This window comes from Mobula birostris, chromosome 15 (genome assembly GCF_030028105.1).
Source record: "Mobula birostris isolate sMobBir1 chromosome 15, sMobBir1.hap1, whole genome shotgun sequence".
Taxonomy (NCBI): domain Eukaryota; kingdom Metazoa; phylum Chordata; class Chondrichthyes; order Myliobatiformes; family Myliobatidae; genus Mobula; species Mobula birostris.
Window position 1 is genome coordinate 7,673,993 of NC_092384.1, and position 22,282 is coordinate 7,696,274.

The 22,282-nt window shown below is 43.7% G+C and overlaps 1 protein-coding gene across 4 annotated transcripts in view; it reads left to right on the forward strand.

Moving 5' to 3' along the window:
• The window catches only part of fcsk (fucose kinase), a 336,758-nt gene that overhangs the window by 239,575 nt on the left and 74,901 nt on the right, over nucleotides 1-22,282 (forward strand). The gene's annotated exons all lie outside the window — the stretch shown is intronic.

Here is a 22,282-nt window from a genome sequence, read left to right on the forward strand (position 1 = left end):
TCAGCCTGAAACATCAACTGCTTATTCCCCTCCATAGCTGCTGCTTGATCTGCTGAGTTCCTTCTGGATTTCCAGCATATGTGGAATTCCGAGTTTATAACTTTCCATAAAAACTGCTACAGGACTACCAGTGATCCAGTGATGAGTGCCTCAGCATTCTCCTCTTGAACCTTTGGTACATGTACCCTGTTGCACTCTACCTAGGGGTCCAGTTACTTCCTTGCCACCTGCCTCATCTTCCATAATCTTGCCATCAAGAGAACTTAGCTTTTGCCTGTGATCCTCAGAAAGAGACGGAAGATGTTGAGGAGGATAAGAACTAAGCAATGAGGTCAACAGAGGAGGATGTCTTCAATTGACAGATGCAGTGTTGGGGCAAATTTTACTTCTGACAGATTCCCTTGAGCATTCCACTTTGTCAACTGTGGTCAGAAAGTGAAGTAATAGGCACAGAAATGGCTGGCTGCCATTTGTACTCAGTTGCCATACGCCATACCACAGGTTCTAATATGATACCCATTTTCTACTTCTCCTGGGCTGTGGAATCTAGAACTCACTATGATAGTCTCAAACTAGATAGGCCATTAAGGAATGAAATGAGAAGAAATTCCACCATTCCAATGGCCCCGAAGAGCCAAGACTCTTTGGAGTGAAGGATGACGAGCAGTGACTTGATAGAGGTACAAGATGATAAGAGGCGTAGCTTGAGTGAATAGCCAGAAACCTTCTCCCAGGGCAGAAATGGCTAATATTAGGGGGCAGATTGATTGGAGGAAAGTATAAGGGGGAATGTCAGAAGTAGGTTTTTACCCAGAGTCTGGTGAGTGAGTGGAATGCCCTGTCGGGGACAGTGACAGAGACAGATACTTCAGAGGTACTTAAGAAACTCTTAGATAGGCACGTGGATGATAGAAAAATGGAGGGCTATGTTGGAGGGAAGGGTTAGATTGATATTAGAATGGGTTAAAAGGTTGGCACAATATCATGAGCCGAATGCTCTGTATTGTGCTGTTGTGTTCCATGTTCTGTGTTCCAAATGAAGAAAGATTGAAGCTGATCGTAATTGGAAACCCATTTCTTCAGAATCCTTATTCAAAGGCTGTGGAAACTTTATTCAAGATGGAGATGACAGGATGTTTGAATATTAATAAATCCAGGCATATGAGCAAGAAAATGATGTTGAGGGGGAAGATCATCCGTGACCTTTGTAATACCACAGCATGCTGGAGGGACCTCCTCCTCAAACAATATTAACTGAACATCTCAGTGATAACCTTCAACTTTCGGTGGTCTTATCACAACTTTGCAGTGAGGAATTACAAGTACCTCCTGACCTGGAAGGGGTGATTGTGAATGAGAGGCTGCAATGCAGAGTAGTTTATCTGTGATACTTATGAAGACAATCATTAAAGCTATTGGTGTGAAAAAAAAAGTTACAAATATCTTTGAGAAAGAACAACACTGTTAAATACCTCAGTGACAGTGGAGCTTTCTTAGAAAACATTTGTGACCTTACTGTGACCCAGATTATACATGTGCCAACTAGTACCCTGGACCCATACCAGCACTAACGATTAACTCTCACAAGAGGCTTATCTACTCACTGAAGGCAACACTGTGCTCCTGGTCGTCAGCTCCCTGCTCTTGAAAGAAACAGGCTGTTCCCACATGGCATCTCCCTGCCTTGAAGGAAAGCAGTCTGTTCCCAAGTGACATCTTCCTGTCCTTATCAAAAAGCAATCTGTTCCCAAAGGTATCTCTCTGCCCTTGCAGAAGAGCAGTCTATTCCCAAGTGACATCTCCCTGCCCTTGTAGAAGATCAGTCTGTTCCCAAAGGCATCTCCCTGCCCTTGTAGAATAGCAGTCTCCTCGTGTTTTAAGAAGACAATAATAATACCGGTGCCGAAGAAGAGCAAGGTGGCATGCCTGAATGACTATTGACCTGTGGCTCTGACATCAATTGCTATGAAGTGCTTCAAGAGATTGGTTATGACACACATCAACCACAGCCTATCGGTCGACCTCGACGCTTTACAATTCGCCTACCGGAGCAACAGGTTAACGGCAGATGCCATCTCTCTAGCCCTACGTTCCTCCTTAGAACACCTGGAGAATAACGACGCATATGTAAGGCTCCTTTTTATTGACTACAGCTCTGCCTTTAATACCATCATTCCAGATAAACTGATTCCTAAGCTCCAGAACCTGGGCCTTTGCACTCAGATCTGCAGCTGGATCTTGAACTTCCTCACAGACAGGACCCAGGCTGTAAAAATAGGAGACAAGCTCTCCTCTACAATCACTCTGAGCACCGGTGCCCCACAAGTCTATGTACTCAGCCCCCTGCTGTACTCACTGTACACCCGTGATTGTGTAGCCAAGTTTCCATCAAACTCAATATATAAGTTTGCTGATGACACCACAATTGTAGGCCGTATCTCGGGTAATGATGAGTTTGAGTACAGAGAGGAAATTAAGAACCTGGTGGCATGGTGCAAAGACAATAACCTATCCCTCAACGTCAGCAAGACGAAGGAATTGGTTGTTGACTTCAGAAGGAGTAGCAGACCACACGACCACATTTACATCGGTGGTGCGCAAGTGGAACAGGTCAAAAGCTTTAAGTTCCTTGGAGTCAATATCGCAAATGACCTGACTTGGTCCAACCAAGCAGAGTTCACTGCCAAGAAGGCCCACTAGCGCCTTTACTTCCTGAGAAAACTAAAGAAATTTGGCCTGTCCCCTAAAACCCTCACTAATTTTTATAGATGCACAGTAGAAAGCATTCTTCTAGGGTGCATCACAACCTGGTATGGAAGTTGTCCTGTCCAAGACCGAAAGAAGCTGCAGAAGATCATGAACACAGTGCAGCACATCACACAAACCAATCTTCCGTTCTTGGACTCACTTTACACTGCATGCTGTCGGAGCAGTGCTGCCAAGATAATCAAGGACACGACCCACCCAGCCAACACACTTTTCATTCCTCTTCCCTCCGGGAGAAGGCTCAGGAGCTTGAAGACTCGTACGGCCAGATTTGGGAACAGCTTCTTTCCAACTGTGATAAGACTGCTGAACGGATCCTGACCCGGATCTGAGCCGTACCCTCCAAATATCCGGACCTGCCTCTCGGTTTTTTTTTTGCACTACCTTACTTCCCCTTTTCTATTTTCTATTTATGATTTATAATTTAAATTTTTACTATTTACTATCGATTTGTACTCTAGGGAGCGCAAAGAATCAAATATCGCTGTGATGATTGTATGCTCTAGTATCAATTGTTTAGTGACAATAAGGTAATGTAAAAGTAAAGTCTGTTCCCAAAGGCATCTCCCTGCCCTTGTAGAAAAGCAGTCTGTTCCCAAATAGCATCTCCCTGCCTTCTGACAAATCTGTTGGAATTCCTTGAACAAGCAGATTAGACAAAGGAGAATTGGTTGAAGTTGTGTACTTGGATTTTTGGAAGGCCTTTGAGAAGGTGCCATGCATGAGGCTGCTTAACAAACTATGAGCCCCTGATATTACAGGAAAGATTCTAGCATAGATAAAGCAATGGCTGTTTGGCAGGAGGTAAAGAGTGGGAATAAAGGGAGCCTTTTCTGGTTGGCTGCCGGTGACTAGAGGTGTTGCACAGGGGTCTGTGTTGGGACCAGTTATTTTTACGTTACATGTCAATGACTTGGATGATGGAATTGATGGCTTTGTTGAGAAGGTTGCAGACTATATGAAGATAGGTGGAGGAGCAGATAGTTTTGAGGAAGTAGAGAGGCCACAGAAGAACAGACAGGTTGGGAGAACGGGCAAAGAAGTGGCAGATGGAATGCAGTGTCGGGAAATGTATGGTCACACACTTTGATAGAAGAAATGGAAGGGTTGACTATTTTCTAAATGGAGAGAAAATGCAGAAATCTGAGGCACAAAGGGATTTGGGAGTCCTTGTGCAGGATTCTAAAGGTTAACTTGCAGGTTGAGTCTGTGGTGAGGAAAGCAAATGCGATGTTAACATTCTTTTCAAGAGGACTAGAATATAAAAGCAAGGATGTAATGTTGGGACAGTATGAAGCACTGGTGAGGCCTCACGTGGAGTATCGTGAGCAGTTTTGGGTCCAGTATCTAAGAACAGATATTCACTGGAATTCAGAAGGATGAGGTGTGACCTCATTGAAACTCATTGAATGGTGAAAGCCCTCGACAGAGTGGATGTGGAGAGGATGTTTCCTAAGGTGGCAGTGTTTAAGATCAGGGGACACAGCCTCAAAATAGAGGGGCATCCTTTTAGAACAGAGTTGAGGAGGAATTTCTTTAGCCAGAGAATAGTACATCAGTAGAATTTGTTGCCACAGGCAGCTGTGGAGGCCAAGTCTTTATGTATATTTAAGACAGAGATCGATAGATTCTGATTGGTCAGGGCATGAAGAGATACAGGGAGAAGGCAGGAGATTGGGGCTGAGGAAAATTGGATCAGCCATGCTGAAATGGTGGAACCAACTCAACTGGCCAAATGGCCTAGTTCTGCTCCTATATCTTATGGTCTTTTGTCCTTGTGGAAAAGCAGTCTGCTCCTGAGTGGTGACAATCTGTCCCCAGGTGGAATCTCTCTGCTCTTGCAGGAGAGCAGTTTGCTCATGTGTCCACAAAGAGAACTCTCGATTGACCTGAGAAATATCCAGTCACGTCACTGGAAGCTAATGGCTACGTTATCAGCGGCTGTGCCATCAGCCTTCACATCTTGGACCTGCTGTTTAGGCTGGCTGGTCATCGCACAGAGGGTTTTCACATGTATGAGCTTTCCCTTTCCGCCGTGTCATTGTGATACTTAGCAGAATCACTGTGAGCAAAGCCTCATATCCAGGGAGTTTCCATATTATATCACGCCGTACAAGGAGGGCATGCAACCCATTGAGTCTATGCCAGCGCTCAGGACAATCTCCCTCCCTGTGCCCCCTGGTTCTCCCACCACGTACCAACACAAGCAGTAACCAGCCTTTGCAGTGTGAGGGAAGCTGGAGCCCCAAGTGGTTACAGAGAGAACTTTCAAGCTCCCCGCAGACAGCTTCCAAGGTCCAGATTGTACCCAGTTTTCCTCAGTTATGGTGCTGTAGCTCCAGTCCCGCAGCCTAGACTTGTTTAAGGCCTTGTTTTCCGGATCCTGTCGTTGGCAAGTGCAGAGCTCGAGGCCTAGAGTTTGGGTTCTTATCCAGGGTCCTCTTTCATCATCATCAGCGAGTCTTGGGTTCATACCAAAGAGCAAAGCCTGAAATGTGATTGGTTGTCCAGATCAAAGCCCGAAGTTCAATCGGTAGTCCAGAATGAGCCCTGAACGTCTATCGGAAGTGCAGATTGAAGCCCGGAAGTGCAGAATGGCCGGAGCCTTGAGTCTGAAGATCACTGAGAATCTGCTGGAGAAGTCCAAGGCCCAATGTCTGCAAGTCCGTGTATGTTGGAGGCCAAAGACAGTTTGTCCTGGGGTTGAAGGACTGTGTATGTGCATTGGTGGGTGGGTGGAAGGAAGGGAGAAACAGGGCTTGTTTTGCTGTTGTTGCTTGTTCTGTTCGTGATGCTTTGCTAAGCATTGTGCGCCTGCTATGTTGGAACGGGAACATGTGGTAACCCTCAGAAACTGTTCCCAGCACATCCTTGGGTCTGTCAATTGTTAACGCAAATAACACATTTCACTGTATGTTTTGATGTAAACGTGATAAGTAAATCTGAATCTACCTTTAGCCCCACATACGGAGTGCTCCCGGTGCGGCCGTCTATATATTGGCGAGACCTGACACAGACTGGGAGATCGTTTCGCTGAACACCTGCGCTCTGTCCGCCAGAGAAAGCAGGATCTCCCAATGGCCACACATTTTAATTCCACGTCCCATTCCTATTCTGATATGTCAATCCACGGCCTCCTCTACCATCAAGATTAAGCCACACTCGGGTTGGAGGAACAACACCTTATATTTCGTCTGGGTAGCCTCCAACCTGATGGCATGAACATTGACATCTCTAACTTCTGTTAATGCCCCTCCTCCCCTTCTTACCCCATCCCTTATTTATTTATTTATTTATTTATCTATCTATCTATCCATCCATCCATCCTTTCTCCACCCCCTTTTTTCTCTCTTTTTTCTCCCTCTGTCCCTCTCACTATAACTCCTTGCCCATCCTCTGGGCTTCCGTCCCCCTTTCTTTCTCCCTAGGCCTCCCGTCCCATGATCCTCTCCCTTCTCCAGCCTTGTATCCCTTTTGCCAATCAACTTTCCAGCTCTTGGCTCCATCCCTCCCCCTCCTGTCTTCTCCTATCATTTCAGATCTCCCCCTTCCCCTCCCCCTTTCAAATCTCTTACTATCTCATCTTTCAGTTAGTCCTGACGAAGGGTCTTGGCCCGAAACGTCGACTGTACCTCTTCCTATAGATGCTGCCTGGCCTGCTGTGTTCCACCAGCATTTTGGGTGCGTTGCTTGAATTTCCAGCATCTGCAGAATTCCTCGTATTTGCCCTACATATTGACTCGGTTTCCCTTCAGTCTCTCTGGAGCCTGCACGTGTGCCTCTATGCGAAGAGCAAATCTCTAATCTGATCTGTTCAGCCCTCGTTGTGATGATGGTATCATGAGCTGGCACTGCATGGTATAAGGCACAACAATGCAATGTCTTCTTCCTCCCTTGCTTCTGGAAATGCTTCTCCCACGTCTGGTAAGAGCTATGCAGGTGTTTAAGATAGTGCAGTGGGAAAGCTTAATAAAAAGAACATGTCTGGCACTTTCAGGAGGTGTGCCAGGAAATGTGCTGATTTTCTCTATATATAGGACATTTATCGACATTGGGGGAGGAAGAAGACACGTTACCTACAGGTACATTGAAGTCAGAAGTTTACATACACCTTAGCCAAATACATTTAAACTCAGTTTTTCACAATTCCTGACATTTAATCCTAGAAAACATTCCCCGTCTTAGGTCAGTTAGGATCACTACTTTATTTTAAGAATGTGAAATGTCAGAATAATAGTAGAGAGAATTATTTATTTCAGCTTTTATTTCTTTCATCACTTTCCCAGTGGGTCAGAAGTTTACATACACTTTGTTAGTATTTGGTAGCATTGCCTTTAAGTTGATTAACTTGGATCAAACGTTTTGGGTAGCCTTCCACAAGCTTCTCACAGTAAGTTGCAGGAATTTTGTTCCATTCCTCCAGACAGAACTGGTGTAACTGAGTCAGGTTTGTAGACCTCCTTGCTTGCATATGCTTTTTTAGTTCTGCCCACAAATTTTCTATTGAATTGAGGTTAGAAAATTATGTCAAGTCTGGTTCATCCTTGGGAGCAATTTCCAAACGCCTGAGGTACCACGTTCATCTGTACGAACAATAGTACACAAATATAAACACCATGGGACCACGCAGCCATCATACCACTTAGGAAGGAGAAGCATTCTGATCTCCTATAGATGAACATACTTTGGTGCAAGAAGTGCAAATCAATCCCAGAATAACAGCAAAGGACCTTGTGAAGATGCTGGAGGAAACAGGTAGACAAGTATCTATATCCACAGTAAAACCATAAGACAATAAGACAAAGGAGAAGTAGGCCATTCGGCTCATCGAGTCTGCTCCATCATTCTATCATGAGCTGATCCATTCTCCTATTTAGTCCCACTCCCCCGCCTTCTCACCATAACCTTTGATGCCCTGGCTACTCAGATACCTATCAATCTCTGCCTTAAATACACACAATGACTTAGCCTCCACTGCCACCTGTGGCAACAAATTCCATAGATTCACCACCCTCTGGCTAAAAAAATTTCTTCACATTTCTGTCCTGAATGGGTGCCCTTCAATCCTTAAGTCATGCCCTCTCGTACTAGACTCCCCCATCATGGGAAACAACTTTGCCACATCCACTCTGTCCATGCCTTTCAACATTCGAAATGTTTCTCTGAGATCTCCCCTCATTCTTCTAAACTCCAAGGAATACAAACGTTCCTCATATGTTAACCCTCTCATTCCTGGAATCATTCTAGTGAATCTTCTCTGTACCCTCTCCAACGTCAGCACATCCTTTCTTAAATAAGGAGACCAAAACTGTCCACAGTACTCCAAGTGAGGTCTCACCAGCACCTTATAGAGCCTCAACATCACACCCCTGCTCCTATACTCTATTCCTCTAGAAATGAATGCCAACATTGCATTCGCCTTCTTCACTACTGACTCAACCTGGAGGTTAACTTTAAGGGTGTCCTGTACGAGGACTCCCAAGTCCCGTTTCATCTCGGAACTTTGAATTCTCTCCCCATTTAAATAATAGTCTGCCCATTTATTTTTTCTGCCAAAGTGCATAATCATACACTTTCCAACATTGTACTTCATTTGCCACTTCTTTGCCCATTCTTCCAATCTGTCCAAGTCTCTCTGCAGACTCTCTGTTTCCTCAGCACTACCAACCCCTCCACCTATCTTCGTATGATCAGCAAACTTAGCCACAAAGCCATCTATTCCATAATCCAAATCGTTGATGTACAATGTAAAAAGAAGCGGCCCCAACACTGATCCCTGTGGAACACCACTAGTAACTGGCAGCCAACCAGAATAGAATCCATTTATTCCCACTTTCTGTTTCCCGCCAATCAGCCAACGCTCTATCCACGTATGTAACTTTCCCGTAATTCCATGGGCTCTTATCTTGTTAAGTAGCCTCATGTGTGGCACCTTGTCAAAGGCCTTCTGAAAATCCAAATATACAACATCCACTACATCTCCCTTGTCTAGCCTACTTGTAGTTTCCTCAAAAAATTGTAATAGGTTTGTCAGGCAGGATTTTCCTTTAAGGAATCCTTGCTGAGTTCTGCCCATCTTGTCATATGCCTCCAGGTACTCTGTAACCTCATCCTTGACAATTGACTCCAACAACTTCCCAACCACTGATGTCAAGCTAACAGGTCTATAATTTCCTTCTTGCTTCTTTTCCCCCTTCTTAAATAGTGGAGTGACATTTGCAATCTTCCAGTCCTCCAGAACCATGCCAGAATCTATCAACTTTTGAAAGATCATCGTTAATGCCTCTGCAATCTCCACAGCTACTTCCTTCAGAACACGAGGGTGCATTCCATCTGGTCCGGGAGATTTATCTACCTTTAGACTATTCAGCTTCCTGAGTACTTTCTCTGTCGTAATTGTGACTGCGCACACTTCTCTTCCCTGCCACCCTTGAGTGTCCGGTATACTGCTGATGTCTTCCTCAGTGAAGCCTGATGCAAAATACTCGTTCAGTTCCTCTGCCATCTCCTTATCTCCCCTTACAATTTCTCCAGCATCATTTTCTATCGGTCCTATATCTACTCTCACCTGTCTTTTACTCTTTATATACTTGAAAAAGCTTTTAGTATCTTCTTTGGTATTATTTGCTAGCTTCCTTTCATAGTTAATCTTTTCCCTCTTAATGACCTTCTTAGTTTCCTTTTGTAAGCTTTTAAAAACTTCCCAATCCTCTGTCTTCCCACTAATTTTTGCTTCCTTGTATGCTCTCTCCTTTGCTTTAACTTTGGCTTTGTCTTCTCTTGTCAGCCACAGTTGCATCCTTTTTCCATTCGAAAATTTCTTCTTTTTTGGAATATACCTGTCTTGCACCTTCCTCACTTCTCGCATAAACTCCAGCCACTGCTGCTCTGCCGTCTTTCCCGCACTGTCCCTTTCCAGTCACGAGTCCTATATCGACATAACCTGAAAGGCTGCTCAGCAAGGAAGAAGCCACTGCTCCAAAACCGCCATAAAAAAGCCGGACTACAGTTTGCAAGTGCACATGGGGACAAAGATCTTACTTTTTAGAGAAATGTCCTCTGGTTTGAAGAAACAAAAATTGAACTGTTTGGCCATAATGACCATCGTTATGTTTGGAGGAAAAAGGGTGAGGCTTGCAAGCTGAAGAACACCATCCCAACCGTGAAGCATGGGGGTGGCAGCATCATGTTGTGGGGGTGCTTTGCTGCAGGAGGGACTCGTGCACTTCACAAAATAGATGGCATCATGAGGAAGGAAAATTATGTGGATATATTGAAGCAACATCTCAAGACATCAGCCAGGAAGTTAAAGCTCGGTTGCAAGTGGGTCTTCCAAATGGACAATGACCCCAAGCATACCTCCAAAGTTGTGGCAAAACTGCTTAAGCACAACAAAGTCAAGGTATTAGAGTGGTCATCACAAATCCCTGACCTCAATCCGATAGAAAATTTGTGGGCAGAACTGAAAAAAGCATGTGTGAGCAAGGAGGCCTACAAACCTGACTCAGTTACACCAGTTCTGTCTGGAGGAATGGAACAAAATTCCAGCAACTTACTGTGAGAAGTTTGTAGAAGGCTACCCAAAACATTTGACCCAAGTTAAGCAATTTAAAGGCAATGCTACCAAATACTAACAAAGTGTACGTAAACTTCTGACTCACTGAAAAAGTGATGAAAGAAATATAAGCTGAAATAAATCATTCTCTCTATTATTCTGACATTTCATATTATTAAAATGAAGTAGTGATCCTAACTGACCTAAGACAGGGAATGTTTTCTCGGATTAAATTTCAGGAATTGCGAAAAACTGAGTTTGAATGTATTTGGCTAAGGTGTATGTAAACTTCTGACTTCAACTGTATGTGCTTAACCTCTATCCCAATGACATTCTCAGCTAGGCTGGAGCTGACTGCTTGTGTGTGCCCCCTTAAGGAGGAAGACTCTATCCCTTAGGCCAGTGAGGCTTTGGCACTGGAAAGGTCCTCACCTGATTTGTTGGGTCAGGTGCCTGTTTTGAGTCTAACTATAGTTGTGATATTGTTTTCAATTCGTTCACCTATGTAAATGTAATGCCTTTGAACCATGTTAGTTACAGAGTAGGGTGAGGTATTGAAAAGTGGGTAATTTGAAGAATTCGTGGCTGCTATAGGAAGTGTGTGTGTGTGTTTCTTTGTAGGACACAGAGGAGAAGTCTAAATGGTACACTGTATGTGGTTCAAAAGTCAAGTCAAGTCGCTTTTTATTGTCATTTCGACCATAAACTGCTGGTACAGTACACAGTAAAAACGAAACAACGTTCCTCCAGGACCCTGGTGCTACATGAAACAACACAAAACTACACTAGATTACAGACCTACACAGAACTACATAAAGTGCACAAAACAGTGCAGGGCAGTACAATAAATAATAAACAAGACAATAGGCACAGTAGAGGACAAATTACAATATAATAATACATGATGTAGATGTCAGTCTAGGCTCTGGGTATTGAGGAGTCTGATGGCTTGGGGGAAGAAACTGTTGCACAGTCTGGTCATGACAGCCCGAATGCTTTGGTACATTTTGCCAGATGGCAGGAGGGAGAAGAGTTTGTATGAGGGGTGCTTGGGGTCCTTCGTAATACTGTTGGCTTTATGGGTGCAGCGTGTAGGTGCAGGCTAAGTGTCAGAACACTAACTGACACATTGAGAAAGCTCACCCAATTTTTTCCATAATGTTTCCAGTTACCAAGCAATTATTGTGTGCTCACAAACAAGAGAAAATCTGCAGATGCTAGAAATCCAAAGCAACACACACTCAATGCTGGAGGAAGTCAGCAGGCCATTATTATGTGCTTTTTCTCTTCAGCCACTTCCTGTAACCTCCTCCTTACTTTTCAGGGGATATTCATAGAGGATGTGTGTCTTGCCCTTATTCCAATAATCTGAAGGTCTATATAAAATTGGGGGGGGGGGTGAAAGTGGTGGGACATACTCCTTCCCTTTCATTCCCTCCCATGCACCCATTTCCCTGGACTACTGCCATGTTGTGGCTCAGTGGAGATGCTGCCTTTAAGTGCTGGAGGCTTAATGTCAGTGTAGGACTGGTACACTGAAAGGCCTGAATAGAGTGGATGTGGAGAGTCTATTAGTAGGAGAGTCTAGCATATGATGGCAGAGCCTCAAAATAAAAGGGTGTCTGTTTACAACTGGGATCAGGAAGAATTTCTTTAGGCAGAGGGTGGTGAATCTAAAACCTTTTGCCACAGTGAGCTGTGGAGGCCAAGTCATTGTGTGTACCTAAGACAGAGATTGCTAAATTCTCAATTGGTAAAGGGGGTAAGGGTAACAGAGAGAATGCGAGAGACTGGCATTGAGAGAAATAGATCAGCCATGAATCGAATGGTCTAAACCTGCTGCTCTATCTTATGGCCTTAGTTGTGTGGCATTGAGCTATTGATCATCATGAATTGGGAATTAAAAGATAAGACAGCACAACATGTTCAAGATGAGCATTGATGCATTGACAGCTGAAACTTGCATCTAGACTGCAGTGGTGGTAAAGGCTTGTGTTGACCCTGTGTTATGTTTTATGCTGTGGTGGTAAAGGCTTGTGTTGACCCTGTGTTGTGTTTTGTGCAGTATTATTTCCAGACACGTGTATTTCAAGTGCAATTTCGAGGAGCACCTTTATTCACCATTTTCATCTACGTGTATTAGGAATTTGCTATGGTGCATTGGGAGACATGCAACCAAAAAAAACCAACATTCAACAATTATACAGAATTATTTAAAAAAAAATAAAGGTTAAAGTTTGGATTTGGAATAAAATGTGTATAAATAAATAAACACCAGCATGTATTTACTATGTAAGCAGCATTATAAAAATGGTTTAAAGTATTTTCAGTGCAGTATAGTGACGAGAGTAATGGATAGAGGGGGGATGGGAGGCTAACTACAATGCTTGATCATGTTTACTGCCTGGGGGAAGAAACTGTTAAGATGGTGTAAAGTTTTTGTTTTAATAGCCGTGTAACGCTTTCCAGAAGGGAGGTTTTGAAAAAGGCAGTTTGCAGGGTGGGTAGCATCCATCTGCAGTGATTTTTTCTGCCTGTGTCTTTGCCCTGGAGACATACACGTCCTGCAGTGGTGGTAGACTGCGGGCAATAACCATTCCTGTTCACTGTAGTGTCTGTACACTGTGAGAGGGTGCTGCACCAAACCAGACAGTGATGGCTGATGTCAGGATGCTAATTGCACCAGGATGATCTGGGGAGATGGACTCTTTCCAGCTGCTGCAGGAAGCACATGCTCTTGCTGTGTCTTTGTTAATGTAGCAGATGTGGCTCTTCCACATGAGATTTTGGAAAATAAATGATGCCCAACAATGTGCTTAACTGGGGAAGGACTAACTATGAAGGGATGAGGCAGGAACTAGCGAGAGTAAATTGGAAATAGATGTTCCAGGGTGAAAGCACAGAAGTGATGTGGAGGAAGTTTAGGGGCCACTTGTGCTGGTTCAGGATAGGTTTGTCCCACTGAGATAAGGAAAAAATGGAAGGAAAAGGGAACCGTGGCTGACGAAACACGTGAGGCAACTCGTTACGAGGAAGAAGGAAGCATGTGTTAGATATAAGAAGCAAGAAACAGGAGGGGCTCATGAGAAATACAGGGTAGCCAGGAAGGAGCAAGAAAGGACTTAGGAGAGCTCAAAGGGGGCATAAGAAGACCTTGGCATGTAGGATTCAGGAGAACCCCAAGACATTCTATGTGTATGTGAAGAATGACAAGAATGAAGGATAAAGGATAAAGAAGGCAACATGTGCCTGGAGGCGGAGGAGGTTGGAGAGGTCCTAAATGAATACTTTGCTTCAGTATTCACAAGTGAAAAGGACCTTGATCAGGATGAGGTCAAAATAGAACAGGCCTGTGTGCTGGACAGTGTGGAGATTAAGGAAGAAGAAATGTTGGATCTTCTTAAAAACATCAAGATTGATAATTCCCCAGGGCCGGACATGATATACCCCAGGTTGCTGTGGGAAGTGAGGGAAGAGATCACTGTAGCAGTAGCTATGATCTTTGGCTGCAGGGGAGGTGCCAGAAGATTGGAGAATGGCAAATGTAGTTTACTTGTTTAAAAAAAGGTAGTAGGGAGAATCCTGGGAACTATAGACCAGTGAGTCTTACGTCGGTGGTCTGCAAACTATTGGAAAGGATTCTTAAGGATAGGATCTATGAGCACTTGGAGAAATACAGTCTACTCAAGGATAGTCAACATGGCTTTGTGAAGGGAAGGTCATGCCTCACGCGCCTAATTGAGTTTTTTGAAGAGGTAACAAAAGAAATAGATGAGGGTAGGGCGGTAGATGTGGTCTACATTAATTTTAGCAAGGCATTTGACAAGGTCCCTCACGAGAGACTCATCCAGAAGGTCATGAGGCATGGGATCAGTGGAACCTTGACTGTTTGGATAAAAAATTGGCTTACAGGAAGAGAGCAGAGGGTAGTAGTGGAGGGAAAGTATTCTGCCTGAAGGTCAGTGACTAGTGGAGTGCCGCAAGGATCTGTCCTGGGACCCCTGCACTTTGTGATTTTTATAAATGACCTGGATGAAGAGGCGGAAGGATGGGTGAGTAAGTTTGTGGAAGACACAAAGATTGGAGGAGTTGTGGATGGAGCTGTAGGTTGTCAAAGGTTACAAGAGGATATAGACAGGATGCAGAGTTGGGCAGAAAAGTGGCAGATGGAGTTCAATCTGGATAAGTGTGAGGTGATGCATTTTGGAAGGACAAACCAGAAGGCTGAGGACAGGGTTAAGCGTCGGTTACCTAAGAGTGTGGATGAACAGAGTGACCTTGGGGTTAAAATCCATACATCCCTCAAGGTCACTGCACAGGTTGATAGGATAGTTAAGAAGGCCTATGGGATGCTAGGCTTCATTAATAAGGGAATTGAGTTCAAGAGTAGAGAGGTCATATTGCAACTCTACAAATCTCTGGTGAGACCACACTTAGAGTATTGTGTTCAGTTCTGGTCACCTCATTATAGGAAGGATGTGGAAGCTATGGAGAGGGTGCAGAGGAGATTTACCAGGATGTTGCCTGGATTGGAAAACAAGTCGAAGCAAGGTTAGCAGAACTGGGACTTTTCTCTTTGGAGCGTAGAAGAATGAGAGGGGACTTGATAGAGGTCTACAAGATTATGAGAGGCATAGATAGGGTGGATAGCCAGTACCTGTTTCCCAGGGCACGAATAGCAAACACCAGAGGGCATATGTACAAAGTTGAGGGAGGAAGTTTCGGGGAGACATCGGGGTAAGTTTTTTACACAGAGGTTTGTGGGTGCCTGGAATGACTTGCCAGGGATGGTGGTGGAGGCTGAAACATTAGGGGTATTTAAGAGCCTCTTGGGCGGGCACATGGATGAAAGAAAAATAGAGGGTTATGGGGTAGTGTGGGTTTATTATTTTTTTTTAAGGAATATATGGGTCGGCACAACATCGAGGGGTGAAGGGCCTGTACTGTGCTCAAAAGCTTGATCAAAAAGTTAGGTTTTAAGAGCACCTTAACAGAGGAAAGTGGCCATGAGGAGAATTGCAGAGGTCAGGGTTCTGACAGCTGATGGCACAGCACCTTCTGTTGATTAGATTAGATTAAATTAGATTAGATTCAATTTTATTGTCATTGTGCCGAGTACAGATACAAAGACAATGAAATGCAGTTAACATCTGACCAGAAATGCAAAGAGTAGTGTTATTTACAAAATAACTGCAAATAAAAAGTAAGTGCTACAGCATACAAATATAAAAGTACCGAGACAGTACAATATGAGTGCAATACTGCTTAGCGCTGTGATGTGAGGTTCAGCAGGGTCACAGCCTCAGGGAAGAAGCTTTTCCTGTGTCTGCTGCTGCGGGAGCGGAGGCTCCTGTAGCACCTACCGGATGGGAGGAGAGTAAAAAGTCCATGGTTAGGGTGAGATGCATCCCTGATAATGCTTTTCGCCCTGCCCAGGCAGCGTTTATGGTAGATGTTCTCAGTGGTGGGCAATTCACTGGGATAATCCACTGGGCAGTTTTCACCACACACTGGAGTGCTTTGCGGCGAGACAATTGCCATACCACACTGAGATGCAATTTGTGTTGCAGGAATAACAAACTGACTGTATTGGCAGAGCACAGGAACAGAAGGAGTCACACTGCAGGCAAACATTGAGCCAGCACACCCATTCTGACCAATATGCACCCATTCGTATTAATCCCATCTTCCAGCACTTGGCCCGATAACCCAAGCAATTCAAGTGCTTGTCCAGACACTTCTCCAAAGTTGTCAGTGACTCTTCTTCCACCACTCTTTCTGGCAATGTGTTCCAGGTAAAAACAGGTCCTCCCACTCTCTGAGTGAAAAAGTTCCATCAAAAACTATTACCCTGACTTAAATTGGTGTAGTTTAAGTTTTACTCACCTCTGACAAAGGGAAAAGTTTCCTGCAGTCTACTGTGTCTATATACATCATAATTTTTACACCACCTTCGCTCCAGGGAGAACAGACCCAGCCTCTCCAGTCTCTTCTCATAATTGAAACGCCCCATCCTAATCCACACATATTGAATTTCCTCTGTATCCTCTCCAGTACTATCATATTCCTCTTTTAGTGTATGACTAGGGATCTAAGAGTTATACAGAGACTGGGAGCAGTGGTGCTACAGAATGACTTGAATGAGAATCTTAATATTGTAATTTTAATATCTTAGCATTCTGTACTTGAAGTAAATGTCAGTCAATGGATATAATGTTGTTGGTGAATAGATTTGAGGCTACATTACCTCATAGTAGAGATGGAAAGATAGGATTTTGATAGATGGAGGAATAGAGGGACAGGGAGAAATGGTGCTGAAGAGGAGTTGAGTCCGGCATCGTGAGCCATGATCGCAGTGAATAGCAGGCTAGGCTTGGAGGGCCTATTGTGTTCATGTTTGAGGAAAGACATTGAAGGTGAATAGTTATGAGTAGACAACAGGAATTCTGCAGATGCTGGAAATTCAAGCAACACACATCAAAGTTGCTGGTGAACGCAGCAGGCCAGGCAGCATCTCTAGGAAGAGGTACAGTCGACGTTTCAGGCCGAGACCCTTCGTCAGGACTAACGTTAGATGCGTTTGATGTGTGTTGCTAGTCATGAGTAGGATGCTCTTCAGGGTAATCATGCCCTTGAATCTAATTAATAAGCTCCAAGACCTAGGCTTCAAAACCTCCTTCTGCAAATGGATCCTCAAATTCTTAGCTGGCAGACCTCAGTCAGTACAGATTAGCAACAAGATCTCCCCCACAATCTCCATCAGCACGGGCACACCACAAGGGCATGTGCATAGCTCCCGGTTCTACACACTTATGACTCTGAAGCTAAGTACAGCTCCATTGTAACGTTTAAATTTGCTGGAAACACCTCTGTTTTTAGCCAAGTCAAAGGTGGGGACGATTTGACTTATTCACTCAGTGGCCACTTTATTAGGAACACCTGTATACCTGCTTACTAAAGCAAATATCAAATCAGCCAATCATGTAGCAGCATCTCAATGCATAAAAGCATGCCAGCATGGTCAAGAGGTTCAGTTGTTGTTCGGACCAAACATCACAATTGGAAAGAAATGTGACCGAAGTGACTGTGATGGTAGAATGATTGTTGGTGCCATAAGGAGTGGTTGGAATCTCTCAGAAACTGCTGATCTCCTAGGATTTTCACACACAACAGTCTTTCGAGTTTGGTGTGAAACACAAAAGGAACATCCAGTGAGCAGCAGTTCTGGGTGTGAAAATGCCTCATTAATTAGAGGTCAGAGGAGAATGGCCAGACTGGTTCAAGCTAACAGAAAGGCTCAAGTAACAACAGTGATATGCAGAAGAGCATCTCTGACCACACCACACTCCGATCCTTGAAGTGGATGGGCTACAGCAGCAGAAGACCATGAGCATTCAGAGTGGCCTCTTTATTAAGTACAGGAGATACCTAATAAAGTGGCCACTGAGTGTAGGATAGAGATTGACAATCTGAATGGTGCCACAACTCCAACCTCCAGTCAATATCATCAAAACCTAATGACTGATTATTGTCTACAGGAGGAAGAAACTGGGGTCCATGTACCAGTCCTTATTAAGGGATTGGAAGTGGAGAGGGCTAGTAACTTTAAAATCCTTGCCATTATCATATCAGAGGACCGCGCTGGGACCACCCCTAAGTACCATCACAAATAAGACACGGCATCTAAAACTCAGACAGACCTGTGGAGAGTATCCCAACTGGTATGGAAACATCAAAGCCCAAGTACGGAAAATCCTACAAAAAGTGGTGGGTACAGCCCAATCCATCACAGGAAAAAGTCCTCCTGATCATTGAACCCATCTACAAGGAGCATTGCCACAGGAAAACAGCATCCATCATCAGGGACCCCAACCATCCAGGGCATGCTCCCATTTCTCTGATGCCATCAGGGAGGAGGTAGAAGAGCCTCAGGTCTCACACCGCTGGGTTCAGGAACAGTTATTAGCCCACAACCATCAGGCTCCTGAACCAGAGGAGAGAACTGGTTCCACAACCAAGGACTCTACAATCATGTTCTCAATTTTATGTACGTGTTTATTGATGTATGTGTTTTCACAGTTTGTCTTCTTTTGCACAATAGGTGTTTGTCGGTCCTTGTTTATGTGTAGAGTTTCATTGATTCTACTGTAAATACCTGCAGAGTGTAAATGCACGTGACACGTATTCAAAGGTTCAAGGTACATTTATTGTCAAAGTATGTATGCAATATATACCTGAGATTCATCTTCCCACAGGCAGTCACAAAACAAAGAAACACCATGGAACATCAAACACACAATGAGCAAAAACAATCACTCAAATGGCAAAAAAGAGTGAGAAACACAGAAACATTAAACAGTCATTGAAATAGTCCAAGAATGTTCAGTTCAGTTCAGTTCAAGAATGCTCAGTTCAATTCAGTTCAAGAATGTTCAGTTCAATTCAGTTCAAGAATGTTCAGTTCAGTTCAGTTCAGCGTTGCATCAGTTTTTGACTGCAGGCCACAAAGCCAGACTGCCCCGATCAAAAATTGTACAAAGTAGCAGTAAAAAAGGAGAAAGCAGAAGCTAGAAACACATCATAATGTGAACTATAGAGTCCAATCCACAGATCGCATCAAGTAAACCTTGCCCAAGAACCAAGACTTTGGCACCATCCTGCAGTGGGGGGGGGGGGGGCGGGGGGGGGGAGAGAGAGAGAGAGAGAGAGAGAGAGAGAGAGAGAGAGAGAGATATGGAAGTGAGAGAGAGACACACACACACACACACAGAGGGACCTTCCTCAGTCAGCAGCAGGGGAGAGGGAGAGGGTAGGCAGGGGGGAGAGAGAGAAAGAGAGGGAGAGAGACACACACACAAAGGGACCTTCCTCACTCAGCAACGAGTGAGAGGGAGAGAGACCAGCCAAACACAGACAGATGACATTGAACACCCACTTGCCTGCCAGTCTCATCCTCCTTGATTTCCATCTTGTTCAACACTCATCACAGTGCAATCAGCGAGAAAAGGGGTCAATCGTGGGTTTGCCCCCCCCCCCGTCTCCAGGCTTCTTGGCCATGAGGCCGCACTCTCCGCTTGATACCTCACCAAATTCCCTCAGAGACAACGAAGTCCCAGATCACTCAATCGGCCGAGAAACACACCATCAAAGTGTCAATCAGAGGTTCCAATAGTAGCAGAATCATATTTGAAAGAAGTAGTTTCATGAACTGTCTGAAAGACATCGCCACTGGTCGTGTTGTTCACTGGTGCCATCTTGTTCAAACCGAGTACCTTGATAATAAATTTACTTTAAACTTTGATGCATTTTAAGTGTGTTGCAGAAGTATGTTTCAGCTTGAGTTACTTTTGCAAATGTAATTCACCAGTGTATTGCATGAATAGAAGCATAAGTGTGATTACTTTTGACAGGAAAAGTCGCAGAAAACGCTTAGCTTATCCTGAAGGGTAAAAATTTAAAGTCATAGAGAACCAAACGTTTGTATGTACATAAACCTTTCAAGGTGGCAAGATAAGTTAATAAAACTTACAGCTTTTTAAGAAGAGATAGAACTGTAATGATTATCCTATCTTTCATAAGGGCTCACCTGTCTATGATGGCAATGAAGAGGAATTTCATTGATTGGTAAAATCCCATCTTCCCCTGAACACACTTGTGTAATTTTACACTGCCTTCATAGAGAGTGTCCTCACATCAGCCATTACTGTCTGGTTTGGTGCAGCATCCTCACAATATACAAAAACTACAGCGAACAATCAGGTCAGCACACAAGTTAATTGGCTGCAGTCTACCATCACTGTCTTGTCTTGTGTCCAGGACAAAAAGCGGGCAGAAAAATTTATTATGTTCACTACCCACCCTGCATGCTGCCTTTTCCAAAAGCTCCTTTCAGGCAACGTCCACACTACGCCAGATAATTTCGAAAACAAAGCTTTTTCTCTTCGTTTTGACCCTCCGTCCACACTAAAGCGGCGTTTTCATCCCCCGAAAATAGAGACTTTCAGAAACGGTCTCCAGAGTGAATAAATCTGAAAACGCCTACTATCCGTTGTAGTGTGTACGGGGTAACAGGGAGATTTAAAAACGCTGTCATGACAACACAACAACAATGCTTTTCCTGCTTCTGTGTGGTACTGCGCAAGCACTGCCGTATGGTTGTTATAACGCGCAGTCGTTGTGAATGGCGTCAGAGTTAAATTGTAAAGTGAGCTTTTTTGACTATTTAAAACCGCTGTCATGACGTGTCGGAACAGATAGCCGCAGCGCGGCATTTCGTTGTTTTCTTGAACGCAACCCCCCACGTAACCTAACAATTTAAGAACAGACGGCAACGAGACTGAAGCCAGAAAAGTTAGAAATGTACTCACCAAATACTTTGATCCATAGCTTACTTCACTTTGCCCTGTTTTCTGTCCTTGCTTGTATGAAGGTGGTTCACCTATTTATGCAAGTACTTCTCTGACAATAGATGTGTAACAGCCTAATGTAACATTGTATGGAAATACAAGACAACACTGATGCAGACGTTTTATACATTTAGCAAGATGCTTTATTAATGCAACAGAGTTAGTCAGTTTTTCAATGTTCGTCGGCAGCTGGGTCATACTGTCTGTGAACTCCCTGTCGGCTGCCTCCATACGCTCTGGTATTTGTTTTTTTTAGTTTTAAGTCCTCCTGCACAAGAGCCAAGAGCAATTCCTTTTACGTTTTTCTACTCTGTAACTGGAGAAATGCACACTAAGTATACCGTTTCCTCTTCGTTTGTTTTCTGTGTGCCCTGAGTGTGCCCAGTAGAGGAGATTCGCCCAAATATTCGTGTTAGTGTGGACAGAGATATTTTGAAGAACACTTAGTGTGCATGCCTGTCGTTTTTACTTGAAACTGGCATTTTCAAAATTATCCGGCGTAGTGTGGACGTAGCCTCAGGAAAGCACTACGGGGCTATTAAAACAAAAACTTCACACCATCTTAACAGTTATTTCCCCCAGGCAGTAAACGTGATCAACCAGTCTAGTTATCCACCCACCATGCTCTATCTATTACCCCTGTCACTGTACTGCACTGGAAACACTTTAAACCACTTTTTATAAAGATGTTTGCATTGCAAATACTTGCTGGTAATTATGTATTTATGTACCTCTCATTTCATATGCATACTTTGACCTCAGACTTTATTTTTATGTAATTATTTGTCTATAATTGTTGAAAGTTGTTTTTTCACCAACACACCACAACAAATTTCTAATATCTGTAAATGAATATGGCAAATAAAATTGATCCTTGATGGAGTGGGAAAGTAGGGCGAACCAAGAGTGGATCAATCCTTAACTTAGCAAATGGTGAAGGAGAACTAAGAGATTAATAGGCCCATTTCTACCTGTTTCCCACCCACTGTATGTTAATATTCACATTAAATTGAACTGGACTGGACTTTGAAAGCAAAATGCCTGTGATCAAAGATGCATTTATACCTTGTTAATTACAAAAACTACATCTTTTTCAAGATAGAGCCGGAATATTGCATTCAATTCCAATTTAGAAAGAATTTCATGGCCTAGAAGAGGGTGCTGAAAGGTACTTATTCTATAGTTAATCAGTGACGGCAAGATTTAGTTATCAGGATAATGTACTGTAATAGGTAATTCTCCTTAAAGGGAGAAGATAGATGAATTTAAACTGAGATGGATTGAATGGTTCCTTCAATGATCCTATGCGACAAACCAAAGTAATCCCTTGATAGACACAAGTAAGTCCAGATGCCAGAATCTGGAGCAAAAAAAATAAACTGTTGGAAGAAATCAGATCCCCAGATTTTTCCACAAATGCTGCTTAAGCCACTGTGTTCTTCCAGCAGTTTATATTTTGCTCTAGAGAAACCCCCTTCACCCCTCTTTCCTGCCTTTTCATAACAACCGCTGTCCACCTATTGCCCAAACTGATCCAACTCACCACTTAGCAGGT